At 44.3% G+C, this 14,945-nt stretch overlaps 1 pseudogene; it reads left to right on the top strand.

Moving 5' to 3' along the window:
- The first annotated feature begins 12,834 nt into the window (after nt 1–12,834).
- Nucleotides 12,835–13,259, top strand: LOC103727064 (annotated as a pseudogene).
- Nucleotides 13,260–14,945: the final 1,686 nt, after the last annotated feature.

Raw genomic sequence — 14,945 nt, 5'->3', positions numbered from 1 at the left:
TAATTGGGGCGGGGGTGGGGGGGACCTGACAGCAGGGACAGAAGGCTGACTAATCACAGTTTCATTCACACATAGGAAACAGAGAGAGCAAGCAGAATGGGGGGGAGGGGTATAAACCCTCAAAGCCTGCCCCAGGGACTCCTCCAACAAGGCTCTACCTCCTAAAGGTTCCATAACCTTCCCAAACAATGCTACCAATTGGGGATCAAATATATGAGCCTATGAAGGAATTTTTCATTCAAAGCACCACAAAACCCTAATAAAAACTTAGGACATCAATGTTCAGTAAATCATCCTGCTTGGTGAGTGATCAGTATTTCAGGAGAGTGGTGAGCTCTTACTCCACAGGGAGCAAGCAAAGGAGCTCAGTATTTGAGACCCTCTGAGACCTTGGCCTTGACCAATTGTCTTGATTGGTCCTGATTTATGTCCTTTACAATAATACCATAATCATAAGAATAGTGTTTTTCTAATTTGTGTACTAGTCTAGCAAATTAATGAACCTGAGAGGGGACATAAGAAAGCTCAAATTTGTAGTCACTTGATCAGAAGTGAAGGTGCCCTGGGGAACACTTTATTTATGACTGGCTTCCATGCCCTTAATTGGTTTAAGTCTAACTCAGGAAGTTGGTTCAGAATTTTATCACCAATACTCTAGAAGATCAAGAGAAGACAGTCAACTGTTGGAGGGAACACCAGAACCCCCGCCCCCAGGTCTCCTTTCCGCTTCATATCAGGATGCTTTGCTGTGTGGAACTCCTACCATCTCCAGACCCTCCTCAAAGCTGAACCCTGTGCTTATGTTCTCTGTCCTTTGAGAAGTACAGATGTAATTTCTAAGATTCCTACTGAAAAAGACCTACCTTAGTTAAAAGGGATTCTTTCCCCTTTCCTTCTTCCTCTCCCTGTCCTACAGTTGAGGGCTGGAAGGGCAGGAGTCATCTGGGACCATGAGGTGACCTTGAAAGTGGTGGCTAAGAACTATAATGATGAATCAGGAACTGAAGAGTCTAAGCCCCAGGTGACACATGAAGTCACCATCCAAGAGATGATACCACCCCATGACTGGCTCCTCCACACATGTCTTTCTGAGGGAGAAATGAAATTCTATCTTAAGCCAGTGTTATATACGTATTTCCAACATATGTGGTCAAACACAAACTTAATACTAAATAACAAGGAAGTCAGTGTCTGACAAAGAAAGGATACAGCTATGAACACTGTAATCTCTAATTAAGACCTATGGGTCTGGTCAGACTTGGTGGTACAGGCCTGTGATTCCAGCCATCCAGGAGGCAGAGGCAGGACAATCCCAAGGAGGAGGCCTGTCTGGGCTACAAGGCCATCCTGGACTACTTAGTGATAACTTATTTCAAAATAAAAGGTAGAAAGAGGGCTGGGGCTATACCTCAGTGTTAGAGTGCTTGTCTAATGTGTATGAGGCCTTATACTCAACCCCAGAATTTAAAAAAAAAAAAAGAGCTGCAAGTCTGGGTCAGGCACATTTGGACCCTAACTCCACCATTGATTGGCGACTTAACCTTGATCACTTTCTCATGTATAAATGGCTGGTCTCCAACTCTTGAGTTCTAGCCACCCACCTTCTTAGTCTCTCAAGTAGCTGGGACTGAGGGTTTGTGTTCTCCCATTTGCTTAACCTTAGTCCCCTTTCTTCTGTCTCCCTTCACATCCCTCTCCCTTCCCTTTATTGCTTCCTCTTTATCATTTTCTATCTTCTTCCTATACCTCATCTCTTTCTTTTTCCTTCTCTTTTTTTCTCTTCCTTCCCTTTCACCCTCAACAGTCAAGTTAATTCACTCTTCAACCAGCTCCTCCTCCATCCTCAGAGCTCCAAGTCCTTCTGTTATCCTTGGATCTCATCAAAGAGCCTGTCAGAGCCTCAAACTGGTCACATTGCTCTCTCTGGGAGTCATGCTATGACTGTAACTACCCCAAAACTTGAAAGAGATAATATCTATTTTCTTCCATTTCTATGTGTTGGAAATGTGAACGGTATTAGTTACGTTCCTCATCACTGAGATAAAATACCCAAAGCAACCCAAGGAAAGAAGAGTTTATTTTGGCCACAGTTTGAGAGGATACAGTCCATCATGGTGGTGAAGGCTTGGCAGCTAGGCTGCGGAGGTGGGAGCTTGCTCACACCTGTTTGGATCAGGAAGGAGAGAAAGGGCAGGAACTAAAGCTGGGCTATAAATTTCAATGTCTGCCCCCAGTGACCTACTTTTTCCAGGAAGGTACAGCCTTCTAAAGTTCTCATAATCCCCCAAGACACTGCCACCAGCTGGGGATAAAGTGTTCAAACACATGAGCCCGAGAGGGACATTTTTTATCAAAATCATAGCACAGATTTAGCTGCTTCTGCCTGAGGCAATGCTGCAAAGCTGTAACTGAGGTGACAGTCACATCAAGACACCCTCATGTCAAGATGCCTACCCCTCAGCTCAGATAAGCCTCAGATGACAGTGACTCAGTCCTGACTTATGAGCTGCTCCATAGGGCAGCTTACTTATGACTTCTGGCTTCCCACAAAGTGAGGAAGCCAGACAATTAAAAAGGGCAGAAGGCAGAAGACAGTCTTTTGGTGGCCTAATCTCAGAAGTGATGTCCCATTACTTTTGCTATGCCTTTATTAAAAGCAAGTCATGGGACTGGCAAGTTAGCTCAGCAAGTAAGGGCACTTGCCACCAAACCTGACCATCTGAGTTCAACCCACCCACAGAACCTACGTAGTGAGAGAAAACTGATTCAAGCAGGTTGTCTTCTGATCTCCACATAAGCACAGTAGCATGCAAACTTGCTCTTGTGCACACACGCACACACAGTCAATCAAAGTAAAAAAACACTTTTTAGCCGGGTGTGGTGGCACACACCTTTAATCCCAACACATGGGAGGCAGAGGCAAGCGGAGCTCTGTGAGTTCAATGCCAGGTCTACATAGTGAGTTCCAGGACAGCTGGGGCTACAGGGAGACCCTGTCTCAAAAAGACCAAAAAAATTTATTTCTACTTCTATCTCTCCATGTTTCCCCTGCTGGCTTTGATCGTTAGATCCTCCTGCCCCAGCAAACCAAGAGCTGGGAAAACAGGCTAGAATCCCCACTGGTGGATAAAACATGGCACTAATGGAGATAAATTCATTAAAATGGAACCAAAAAGCAGGCTCAGAGTTGTTGATAGAATCCCCAAGAAAGTGACATCTCTGAGAAAAAAGACATAATAATAAAAACAAAAGATTACTTTAAACCCCAAAATTCCCACATTAACATTGTATATGAACTCTATAGACAAAAAGAAAATCTTGAACATGTATGTATATATATATATAGTCTTTTTGAAGCAGGGTCTCCCTGTAGCCCCAGCTGTCCTGGAACTCACTATGTAGATCAGGCTGGCCCTGAACACAGAGATCCTCCTGCCTCTGCCTCCCAAGTGCTGGGACTACAGGCGTGCACCACCACGCCTGGCTAAAAATATTTTTTTAAAGAGTCACCAGTTCCAGCCCACGCTCTTAGAGACAGGTTAAAGAGACAAGAATATCAGGAGATAAGGTTTATTAAGGGTCATCTTTTTTCTTTTTCTTCCTTTTCATTTATTTATTTTGAAACAGGGTCTGTAGCCCAGGCTAGCTTCAAATCGCTTGTTTCCAAAGATGACCTTGAACTTCTGATCCTCCTATCTCTACTCCCCGCTCCCCCCAGTGCTGGGTTACAGGTACAAGCCACCAGGTCTAGCTTATGTAGTGCTAGTGGTCAAATGCAGGGCATAATGCATGCCAGGCATGCACTCTACCAACAGAACTCTACTTCCCCAGCCTTCAGGGGAACATCTTGAAGGCTTATCACACTCTCCAGACTTAATTCTCAATGCCATTGAATAATTCCAAATACCATTGACTAATCATGGATGGGCCAGGGAAATGGCTCAGTGGGTAAAGGCACTTACTGCCAAGCCTGGTAATCTGAGTTTGATCTCTGGGGAAGAAAGAGAAGTGACTACCACAAGTTGCCCTCTGACCTACACGTACACACCAATGTGTGCATGCAGTTGCACACACACGCACACACACACACATATACTAATAAATAAATGTAGTTTTTTAAAATCCTGGTATGATCCTTGCCTGCACATTGCCATTTCCATTCCACAGGACCTACCTTCGCAATGTGTTTCTTAGCCACACCTTCAAGACCCTCCATTAACTATCCCAGTTCTTTCTCTCCTGACTTTTCCTGCTAATCTCTCACAGATGCCCAATGTCATAATCAACCCTCATGTCCTCACATTTTGGGGCCTTTTACCTTGTGCTCGTGCAATTTTCCTTTCAGCAGTAAGGCACACTGAGATCTAACCCATCTTCTACAATGTTGTCTCCTCTCCAGACAAAGCTTTCTCTTTTTTTTTTTTTTTTTTTTGAGACAGGGTCTCCCTGTAGCCCCACCTGTCCTGGAACTCACTATGTAGACCAGGCTGGCCTTGAACTCACAGAGATCCGCCTGCCTCTGCCTCCTGAGTGCTGGGATTAAAGGTGTGCACCACCATGCCTGACACAAAGCTTTCTCTTTTACAGCCTCAAGTTATTACCAAAGCAAAGGCTCCTTGACCCTGAGCACTTACTTTGTGGCAAGCACTGTCCAAGTGTTTTCTCACATTGCATCTAATTAAACCTTCAACAACAACTCTATGAAATAGATGTCAACTTCCCAATTTATAGCGGAAGAAATGGAAGCTTGTTCTCTAGGCTGATCAAAGTCACGAGGCTGGGAAATGCACTGTGATTCAACAAGTCATCTGGTCTAGCTGACTCATGCCTGACTCTGAAGTGCCACCACCTGTCTAAGGTCATACCATCACTAAGTGACAGAGTGGAATGGGGACCCAGAACTTCTGACCCTCTCCATCAGATGTGTGACCTCCATGATCAAATGTCTTCTTTTGAGGCCCCAGTGTCACTTAGGGTCTTATATGTGTACAACTTTTTAAAATTGTGCCACTATATGCATAATATAAAATGTACCATTTTAAGTGTATAATTCAATAGCATTCAGTATAGTCATACTGTGCAAACAAACCCATTACCCATCCCCAGAATATATTCAACACTTAGTCCCAAATCCCTGCCAACCACCCTATCTATCTTTTGTCCCTTCAAATTTGACTGGTTTTTTTTTTTTTTGAGACAAGGTCCCATGTTGCTCTGTAGTTAAGGATGACCTTGAATTCCTGATCTTCCTGCCTCATCTTGATTATAGGCCTGAGTCACAAGACTTGGTATGACTGCTTTCCTTTTTCTCTTCTTTTCTTTCCTTTTCTTTCTTGCTTTCCTTTTTCTAATAGGCACACTGGCCTTCTATATACTAGGATTAAAAGTATGAGGGGCTGGAGAGATGGCTCAGCAGTTAAGAGCACTGGCTCTTCTTGAAGAAGGCCTGTGTTCAAATCCCAGCACCCACATGGCAGCAAAGAACCATTGGTAGCTCTAGTTCCAAGGGATCCAATGCCCTCTTTTGACCTCTGAGGGCATTGCACAACATGGATACACTTACATACATGCAGACAATACATAAAATTAAAATAATAAATAAAACAGGGGCTGGAGAGATGGCTCAGTGGTTAAGAGCACTGACTGCTCTTATAGAGGACCCAGGTTCGATTCCCAGCACCCACATGGCGGCTACAAACCATCCTTAACTCCAGTTCCAGGGGAATCCGAAGCCCTCTTCTGATCTCCACAGCATTGCATGACATGGATGCGCTCACATACATGCAGGCAATACACTCATACAAATAAAATAAAAATAGTAAATAAAATACTTAAAAATAAATAAAACAATTTAAAAGTATGTGCCACCACCTCCTCCTTGACAGTTCTTTTACAGATAAACAAAAAAAAAAGATGTGCTAGTGCATACCTTTGATCCCAGCACTAGGGAGGCAGAGGCAGGTGGATCTCTTTGTGTTCAAGGCCAGTCTGGTCTACATAGTGAGTTCCAAGCTATCCTGGGCTGCATATTGAGACCTTGTCGCCAAAATTAACTTTTTTAGTAAGGCTGAGAATAGAACCCAGGACCTTGGGCATATTAGGCATCTGTTACACCACTGAGTCACACCACAGCTCTGGATTTTACTGATGTAGGGACCTCATGTAAGTGGAGTCATCATACAGCATTTGTATATATCTATAGTTCATCCACGTTGAAGCATCCATCAGAATTCCCCTTATAAGATAAAATAATTATCTACTGTGTGTACATAACACATTTTATTCATCTGTTATCCATGAATGGATACTTGTATTGCTATGAATGTGAATATTCAAGTAAGTGTTCCAGTTTCCTGCTGGTTCCTATAGCAACTACATCTTTAAGTTGTGGAGGACCTGCCTCACTGCTTTCCATAGTGATGGCAACATTCTGGCTCTACCAGTAGTACCCAAGAGTCAATCTACACCTTCAAATACAGCTTCCAGGAATAAATTTTTTGTTTTTGTTTTGAGACAGGGTCTCACTGTATAGCCACAGCTAGCCTGGAACTTGCTATGTAGACCAGGCTGGTCTCACAGCAATCCACCTATCTCTGCCTCCAGTGTGCTGGGTTCAAAGGCATGCACCACCACACCTGGCTGCAGAAATATTCCTTATATACACTGTGCCTTGAAGGTAAGTTCTGTTGACATTTGGCTTTATATCCTGAACAACAAAACCTGATATATAATTGATACCTACAAAATATTTGTTAAAGGAATGAATAAATAGAGCATAAAAAATCACTCTCGCAAAACAAAGGAATGTGCTTTTATTTGAAACACACTAAAAACTTCAGACAAGATCTAAATAGCTGCTGAACAGTGTGCCTGGAGAGATTTTTTTTTTTATTAAGCTGGTATATAAATCCCAAGTTTCATTTCTTAAAAACAAGTAGCCTCGCCAGGCATGGTGGCACACACCTTTAATCCCAGCACTTGGGAGACAGAGGCAGGTGGAGCTCTGTGAGTTCAAGACCAGCCCGGTCTACATAGTAAGTTCCAGGCTAGCTGGGGCTACAGGGAGACCCTGTCTCAAAATGACCAAAAAAATGTTTTTCCTGCCATATTATCTATGTGTGTTTGTATATATGTATGTTTTTGTGTTTTTATGTGCATACGTGTGTATGCATGTGTGTTTATGTGTATACCTGTGTATGCGTTTATGTGTATATGCATGTACGTATGTGAGTGTGCATGTGCATGCATGTGTGTGTGTGTGTGCGTGTGCGTGTGTGTGTGTGTGTGCATGCGTGTGTGTGTGTGTGTGTGTGTTGCTGGAGATCAAACCCAGGACTTCACACATACTAAGCAAGTACCTGACCACTGAGCTCCAGCCCCAGCCTGTCACTATTCAATGGTACAATAAGGGGAGACAAGATGAAGTCAATAAGTAAATATCTCACAAAACCACAGGCAGGGAAGCAAAGAGCTTGGCTACTTTTGTAAACTTAAATTTTATAATGCTTTGGAATTTTGTTACCTATGATCATTCAGGGCTATAAAAAATCATGTCTTCAATGGTTGCCCAACCTAAGACACCCCTTTCTCTTAGCCTCACATGTTCCCCTTTATCCCCATAGCCATTTTCCTACCTCCCATGCCAACCCTCCTAGCCTGAACCCTCTGAACCAGGGATGGGCACTTGATCTAGGTAAAGTCAGTTTCTCTTCTGGAGATGTGTCCTTTCTTCTTGTTTGTCACTGACAAAGTAAGCTGAGGATATATAACCCTAAACTTCTGGGACAAGTCTTTCTCAACTGCCCAAGGAGAAATGGAGAAAACTACTGATAAAAGACAGAAGCTTGGGCTGGAAAGACGGCTCAGCGGTTAAGAGCACTGGCTGCTCTTGCAGAGGACCCAGTTTCAACTCCCAATCACCCGCAAAGCAGCTAACAACCATCCTTTACTCCAGTTCCAGAAGACACCCTCTTCTCACCTCCAGGGGCATTGCAGGACACAGATGCACTTATACACACGCAGGTAATACAATTGTACACATAAAAATAATAAGACAGAAGGCTTACAGAAGACACAGCACACAGCCTGGATGGAGCAAGGGTATGCTGGGACCATTCAGCAGCTGGACAACTCACAGGGTTGTGAAGGACTCAGAACCCCACAATTTTGACTGAGCCAACCACATCCTGGGTCCTCAAGAGGACTTCACTGAGACCGGAGTTAGGGGAGTGAGTTGAGCTGGAAGATGCAGCTGAGTGAGGTGTAATGGGGAAGGCTTGGAGGGTCTAACCGGGGAAGGTCAGCAATGGAAACCCTGAGGAAGGAGCTGCAGGTGTGAGGAGAGATGCATCCACTTGTGCACACATGGCATGTGAGGAGCCTGCAGCCCAGCTGTGGGGCAATGCGATCCCAGGAAAGCAGTTCAGTTAGATTCAGACAAGAATTAGTAAACCAAGCATGGTGGAGCATGACTTTAACCCAGCACTCGGGAGCCAGAGGCAGGTGGATATCTGTGATATCGAGGCCAGCCTGCTCTACATAGTGAGTTCCAGGCCAATAGTGGCTATAGAGAGACCTTGTCTCAAAAAAAAAACCAATTAATTTTAAAAAAGAATATCTGAATGGTTCGTGAGTTTAGCCTGCAGTAGGAGAGGTGGAGAGATGATCCTCTGTGAGGGAAGTTCTGAAGGAGGAGTGGGGACAGGGTCCACATCATGGGTGATGCTGCCCCTTGGCAGCAATGTCTATGGGAGGGAGGGAAAGGAAGCAGGAAGGAAAAGCTGAGCTTTCGTGAGCACCCCATGACAGTCGAAGCCAAACGCAGGAAAAGCTTTTAAACCAAGATGGTCCTTCTGAGTCATCCTGGGTTGGGCCAAGATGGCCAAGCCCTTCTACTCATGCATCCATTAATCAGGGGATGCATGCTTGCATAAGGTGGCTTTGAAGACTGCCTCAATTTGGCTCTGTGAGGAGAGGTGCATCCTCTCAGTGCAAAAGCCTCCACTGGAAAAGGTTTGGGTGGCACAAAGCAGGAGTCTTCCTTACCGTAAAAATTAAGTTCAGGGGCTGGAGAGATGGCTCAGTGGTTAAGAGCACTGGCTGCTCCTACAGAGGACCCAGGTTCAGTTCTCAGCATCTACCTGGTGGCTAACAACTGTCTATAACTCCAGTTCCAGGGGATCTGACACCCTCTTGTGGCTTCCAAGGGCATTGTGTGCACATGGTGCATTTACATACTAAAACAGTAAGAATAGATGAATAGAATTCAAGTTTCTGGGTCTTGTACTCAGCCCTCCCTCCCCTGAACTATGCCTACCACTCCAGGCTTCTCTCTCCTGTAGCACAGCCCTATGTCCTATGCTTCATCCTTCTGTACCCTTCTTTTCAGTCTGAATGATTCTGGTCTTACCCTATTCTTCCTTCAAAATCCATTTAAGAGCTGGGCGTGGTGGCACACACCTTTAATCCCAGCACTCGGGAGGCAGAAGCAGGCAGATCTCTGTGAATTTGAGGCCAGGCTGGTCTACATAGTGAGTGCCAGGACAGCTAGGAGACCCCGTCTCAAAAAAAGACAGAAAGAGTCCATTTAAGCCAGGCATGGTGGTGCATACCTTTAACGCCAGCATTCAGGAGGCAGAGACAGGCAGATCTCTGAGTTCCGGGTCAATCGGGTCTACATAGTGAGCTCCAGGCCAGCCAGTGCCTCATAACAAGACCTTGCTTAAAAAAAAGAAAAAAAAATCCATTTGAGGTCACTATTCCTGGAATACTTCCCTGCTTCTCCATAGGAGCAATCTTTCCCTGGTTGCATCGACTGTATACACATTTCTGCCTTTGCTCTAAATTTCCTCACATTGTCAGTTATGTCTCCCCTGGATTAGGCCGTGAGCAATATGAGCATTGGGATTATGTGAGTGACGTCAGTGCCCCTAGTTCTATGTACTGGCTCAGAGGAGGGACTGAGTTACCATCCATTACCAGAATATGTGACTCAATGAATAGAAAAATTAGCCTTTGAGTTGGCAGAGCTGGGCTCAGGGGGCTGACCAGTCCAGAAGCTGATCTTACAGAGGGCCAGCAGCCATCTGAATAACAGTGTCCAGAGGGCAGGGTGAGGACCAGTAGTACTGCCGCAGTTGCACTCACGTAGCCATGGGTCCTTACTGATGCATGCGGCAATGGGATCTCAGGAACCTAGTCATCTCAAGAAGAGGAAGAGAAAGAGTAGGAGAGGGATGGGGAGATGTTCTATCCCAGTAGAAATTGAGCACCAGATGCTGGGCATGGGTGCAAAGACAGGCTGTATTTATGCAGAACCCTGGCATAGTTCAGGGAAGACAGACTATGGACCTTAGTCTGAGCCTTGGGCTAAGGGGATTGTGATGGTTAGTTTTAATTATGAATTAGACACAATCTAGAATCAGGTTGGCCTGTGTGGGATTATCTTGATAACATTAAGATGGGAAGATCTGTCCATTGTGGGTGGCACCATTCCCTGGCTCTGGGTCCTGACCAGTATGAGAGTTGGGAAGGTGAGCTAAGAATGCACACATTTCTCTCTCCCCTTAACTGCGGGTGTGATGTGACCAGCTGCTTCAAGTTCCTACTGACTTGACTTCCCCACAATGATGGACTATAACCAGAAATTATGAACTCAAATAAACCCTTTCTCCCCTAAGTTACTTTGTTAGGGTATTTTATCACAGCAACTGGGAACAAAACAAAAACAGTCATCAGCTGCTACCAGAAGGGTTGGAAAGGGAAATGACATCAAGACAGGAGGTCCAAGCTGCTCAAGGCCTACTCAGGCTTGGCTCAAGAGAAGACAAATTTTAGCTTCACTGGGGCCTCTTGAGTCTGGGCTACATTCCTCTGAGCCTGCTCACAATAGGGTTTTGCTCCATGAGATGTCAGTGTCTTCTTCCTCCTCCACAAATACTTGCTGTCTTTAATTATTTTTCATTTAATCCTCACAGAGCCCTTTCAAGATCAATTTTGATGCTTTATGTAATAAGCACTGATATAGACCTTACTGTGAGCCAGGTGAAGTTCATGGAATTTTACAAATATTAATGTACTTGATCTTCATAAAAGCCCTTTGAAGGTTGAGGGTATAGCTTAGTTGAATGAGTGCTTGGCTAGTATGCACAAAGTCCCGGGTTCTATCCCCAGTGCCATGTAAACTGATCATGGCATCTTATACCTATAATCCCAGTACTCAAGAGGTAGAAGTAGGAAGGTCAGAAGTTTAAGGTCATCCTCAGCTACATAGTGGATTCTGCGCCAGGCTGGGATTCATATCTTGTCTCAAAAAAAAAAAAAATAGCCTTTTGAGGTTGATGGGTATTTGTGTGCACGCACGTGTGTGTGTGTGTTTGTGTGTGTGTGTGTGTGTGTGTGTGTGTTCTCTCTTCATTGCTGTGACAAAATATGTTGACCACTACCAACTTGGGGAGGAAAGGGTTTATTTGTCTTACATCTCCCAGGTCATAGTTCATTAGGGAGCCCAAGGTAGGAACTCAAGCAGGAACCTGGAAGCAGGAGCTGGAGCACAAGCCATGGAGGAACACTGTTTACTGGCTTGCTCTCCTGGCCCCAGTTCAGTCTGCTTTCTTATGCAACACAGGTCCACCTGCTCAGGGGTGGCACCACCCACAGTGGGCTGGGCCCTCCCACATCACTCATCAATCAAGAAGACACCCCATGGACATGGCCATGGGCCAGTCCAATGAAGACAATTCCCCAATTGAGGCTCCCTCAACCCAAGTGCGTCAAGTTGACACTAAAGCTATCCAGCACAGTGTGTATGTGTGTGTAGGTATACACGTGTGCTCGCGCACATGCATATGTATATACGTGTGTGGAGGTCAACAGTTAACCTCAGATGCTGTCTATTTTGGAGGGTTTTATTATTGTTTGTTTTGTTTTGTTTTGAGATGGTTCCTGATTGGCCTAGAGCTCACTAATTAGGCTAGGCTGATCGGCCAATGAGCCCCCAAATATCTGCCTGTCTCTACATCCTCAATGCTGTGATTACAAGGTTGCCTTCATGCCTGGCTTTTTTACATGGGTTTTTTACATGGGTTACTCTGATCCTTGTGCTTGCATGGAAAGCACTTTACCAACTAAGCTTTATCCCAAGCCCTGGTGGGTATTTGTACCATATTATACAGTTAAGAAAATGGAGAAATGGAGGGACAGGGATTAGAAATCAATGACTATTCATACTTTATAGAGCATTGGTATTTATTATTTTTTTCAGCATGCCGTTTGTTTGTTTGTTTGTTTGTTTGTTTGTTTGTTTTATGTGGCACTGGGGGTTGAATGTAAGACCTCACACATGCCTGACAGGTACTCTACCACTAAGCTACTAAGCTATATTTTGCCCCCCATCCCCTGCTTTTATTTATTTATTTATTTTTGGTCTTTTTGAGACAGGGTACCCTGTAGTCCCAACTGACCTGGAACTCGCTATGTAGACCAGGCTGGCCTCAATCTCACAGAGATCCTCCTGCCTCTGCCTCCTCTAAGTGCTGAAATTAAAGGAATGCACCACCACATCCAGCTTTCTTTTCATTTTTAAAACTCTGAGGCAGTATTACTTAGGCTAGATTTGAGCCTTCGATCCTCCTGCCCCATCCTCTCAAGTAGCTGCGATTACAGGCCTGGGTCAGCAAAGCCTGGCCCAAGGAATTATTCTTTACCTCTGGCAGGTCATGTGCTAGGCAGTAAACTTCACTGTCCAACAGAACAAAAGAAGGCCTGGTTCTCAAGATGATCATAGTGTCTGACTCTTCCACAGGAGACCTACATGCTGCTGCTTGTCCCAACACCATGTCTCCAGTGATCTCTGAGAAGTTCCAGCACATTTTGCGAGTACTCAACACCAACATCCATGGGCAGTGGAAAAGAGCCTTTGCCGCCACTGCTGTTAAGGGTATGGTGTTGAAGAAAGCAGACATTGACCTCACCTGGAGGGCTGGAGAACTCATGGAGGATGAGGTGGAACGTGTGATCACCATCATGCAGAATCCTCACGAGTACAAGATTCCAGACTGCTTCTTGAACAGACAGAAGGATGTAAAGCATGGAAAATACTTCCAGGCTCTAGAACGGTGTAATCGACAAGCTCCGGAAGGACCTGGAGTGACTGAAGAGGATTGATTAGAGCTCACTGCTGGGGCCTTCATGTCTGAGCTCCACACACCAAGACCACTGGTGGTCAGGATTGTACTGTGGGTGTGTCCCAGAAGAAATGAGTCTGCAGGCCTTTTCTGTTAATAGTTTATATACTAAAAAAAAAAAAAAAAAAATGAGATGATCATAGTGTCTGGTCCTGCATCTATCTCTAAGGCTTGGTGATGACAAGTGGGCTTCGGAGAGTCTAAATGTTCAAATGTCTAGAAGTTGTTTATCATTTTAAAGCCTCCTTCAGCTATTTGCTTTATATTTGCTTTATTTTTTAAGATAGACCTCACTAGGTGTCCAGGCTGACTTCTAACTTCGGATCCTCTGGCCTCCACCTCCTGACCGATAGGATTGCAGGCATGAACCACCATGCCCAGCCCACTGCCATCACTGCAAAGCCTCAGGCCTTCACATCTGTTGCTAAGGCAACTCCCCAGTTGGCTCTAGTAAGGAGAAAACAAATCCTCAGCTGTGCAGGGCTTGGTTTCCACCCCACCTTCCTGCCTTGGATCTTGTCTCTTCTCCAACAATCCATTGTGCCACCAACTTTGACAATAGTGTCTCCCAAGCCAGCTTCTGTCACTGTGCCCAGTCCCAGGAAAGAAGGCAGTCCATGAATGCTTATCAGGAACATTATCTCATTTCATTCTTGCAGTAACTGAGGCAATGTTCTCTCTCTATTGTAGATAAGAAAATCAAAACTCAAGCTGGGCGTGGTGGCTCACACTTTCAATCCTAGCACTCCAGTGGCAGAGGCAGGCGTATCTTTATGAGTTCAGGGCTATAGTGAGTACTAGGCCAGCTGTGGCTACAGGCTACAGGGAAACCCTGTCTCAAATAGACAAAAAAAAAAAGAGAAGAATAGAAAAGGAAAAAGAAAATCAAAACTCAACAAAATGAAAGCTTTTGTTCAGTGCCAAGCAGTAGTATGTAATAGATCTGGGATTCGAACCCATGTCTGTTCAACTCTGACACTCAAAGCAGGATGTGTGAGGTATATGTGTGTGTTTCATTTTATTGCATGACAAATTTATTTCCTTCATATATACAGAATATAAAACCTATCTTCATCATGAATTATGCCTCTCTACTCTCTTTTTTCATGCAAAAATTAATGGCTACTTCCTGAAAAAAATGGAAATAAATTCACGTCCCCTGTCCCCCGTCTCCCCCCATCCCCAGCCAGTGCACTACAGGGCGGCTGCTCCAGCTTTTGTCCATGGAACCTGGGATAGTCAGCTTAGATTCCACAGCTGCACAGTTACTTAAGCTGTCCTGTTGTCTCCCGTGTGCATTTCTTGTTTGCTCAGCTTGATTTTCATCCCCCGTGATGCACACAGTAAGTGCATAATAAATGTTTGTTGAATGAATGGATTCTACATGTATCTTGCTGAAATATACACAGCTCCATTTGATTCACTAGAGTGGCATACCCGAACAAGAAATAATTCTTCTTAATGTGTCCCTTATAAATTGAACCCAACCATATTTGATTAATTTCACATCATGCATTTTTATTGCACCAATCACTCTGGTATCAGGTCAGATTTATTTTAAAACCAGATTCACAAAGGATGCAGGGCAGAGTGACAGTGTAAATATGTTAATAATAAAAATAATACTGAAGATATTTTACTGGAAACTCTCGCATGCTAATGATGAGTAAGTGCATTCTGAGAAAATATGTTGATTTACAATGCAATTAATCTAAAAAAGATTCAGATTCTATACCATATCTTGTATATTTACATAAGGGA

This window comes from Nannospalax galili, unplaced genomic scaffold (assembly GCF_000622305.1).
Source record: "Nannospalax galili isolate Female #2095 unplaced genomic scaffold, S.galili_v1.0 scaffold290, whole genome shotgun sequence".
Taxonomy (NCBI): domain Eukaryota; kingdom Metazoa; phylum Chordata; class Mammalia; order Rodentia; family Spalacidae; genus Nannospalax; species Nannospalax galili.
Note: the sequence above shows the minus strand (reverse complement) of the source record. Positions and strands in the feature narration are given on the sequence as shown.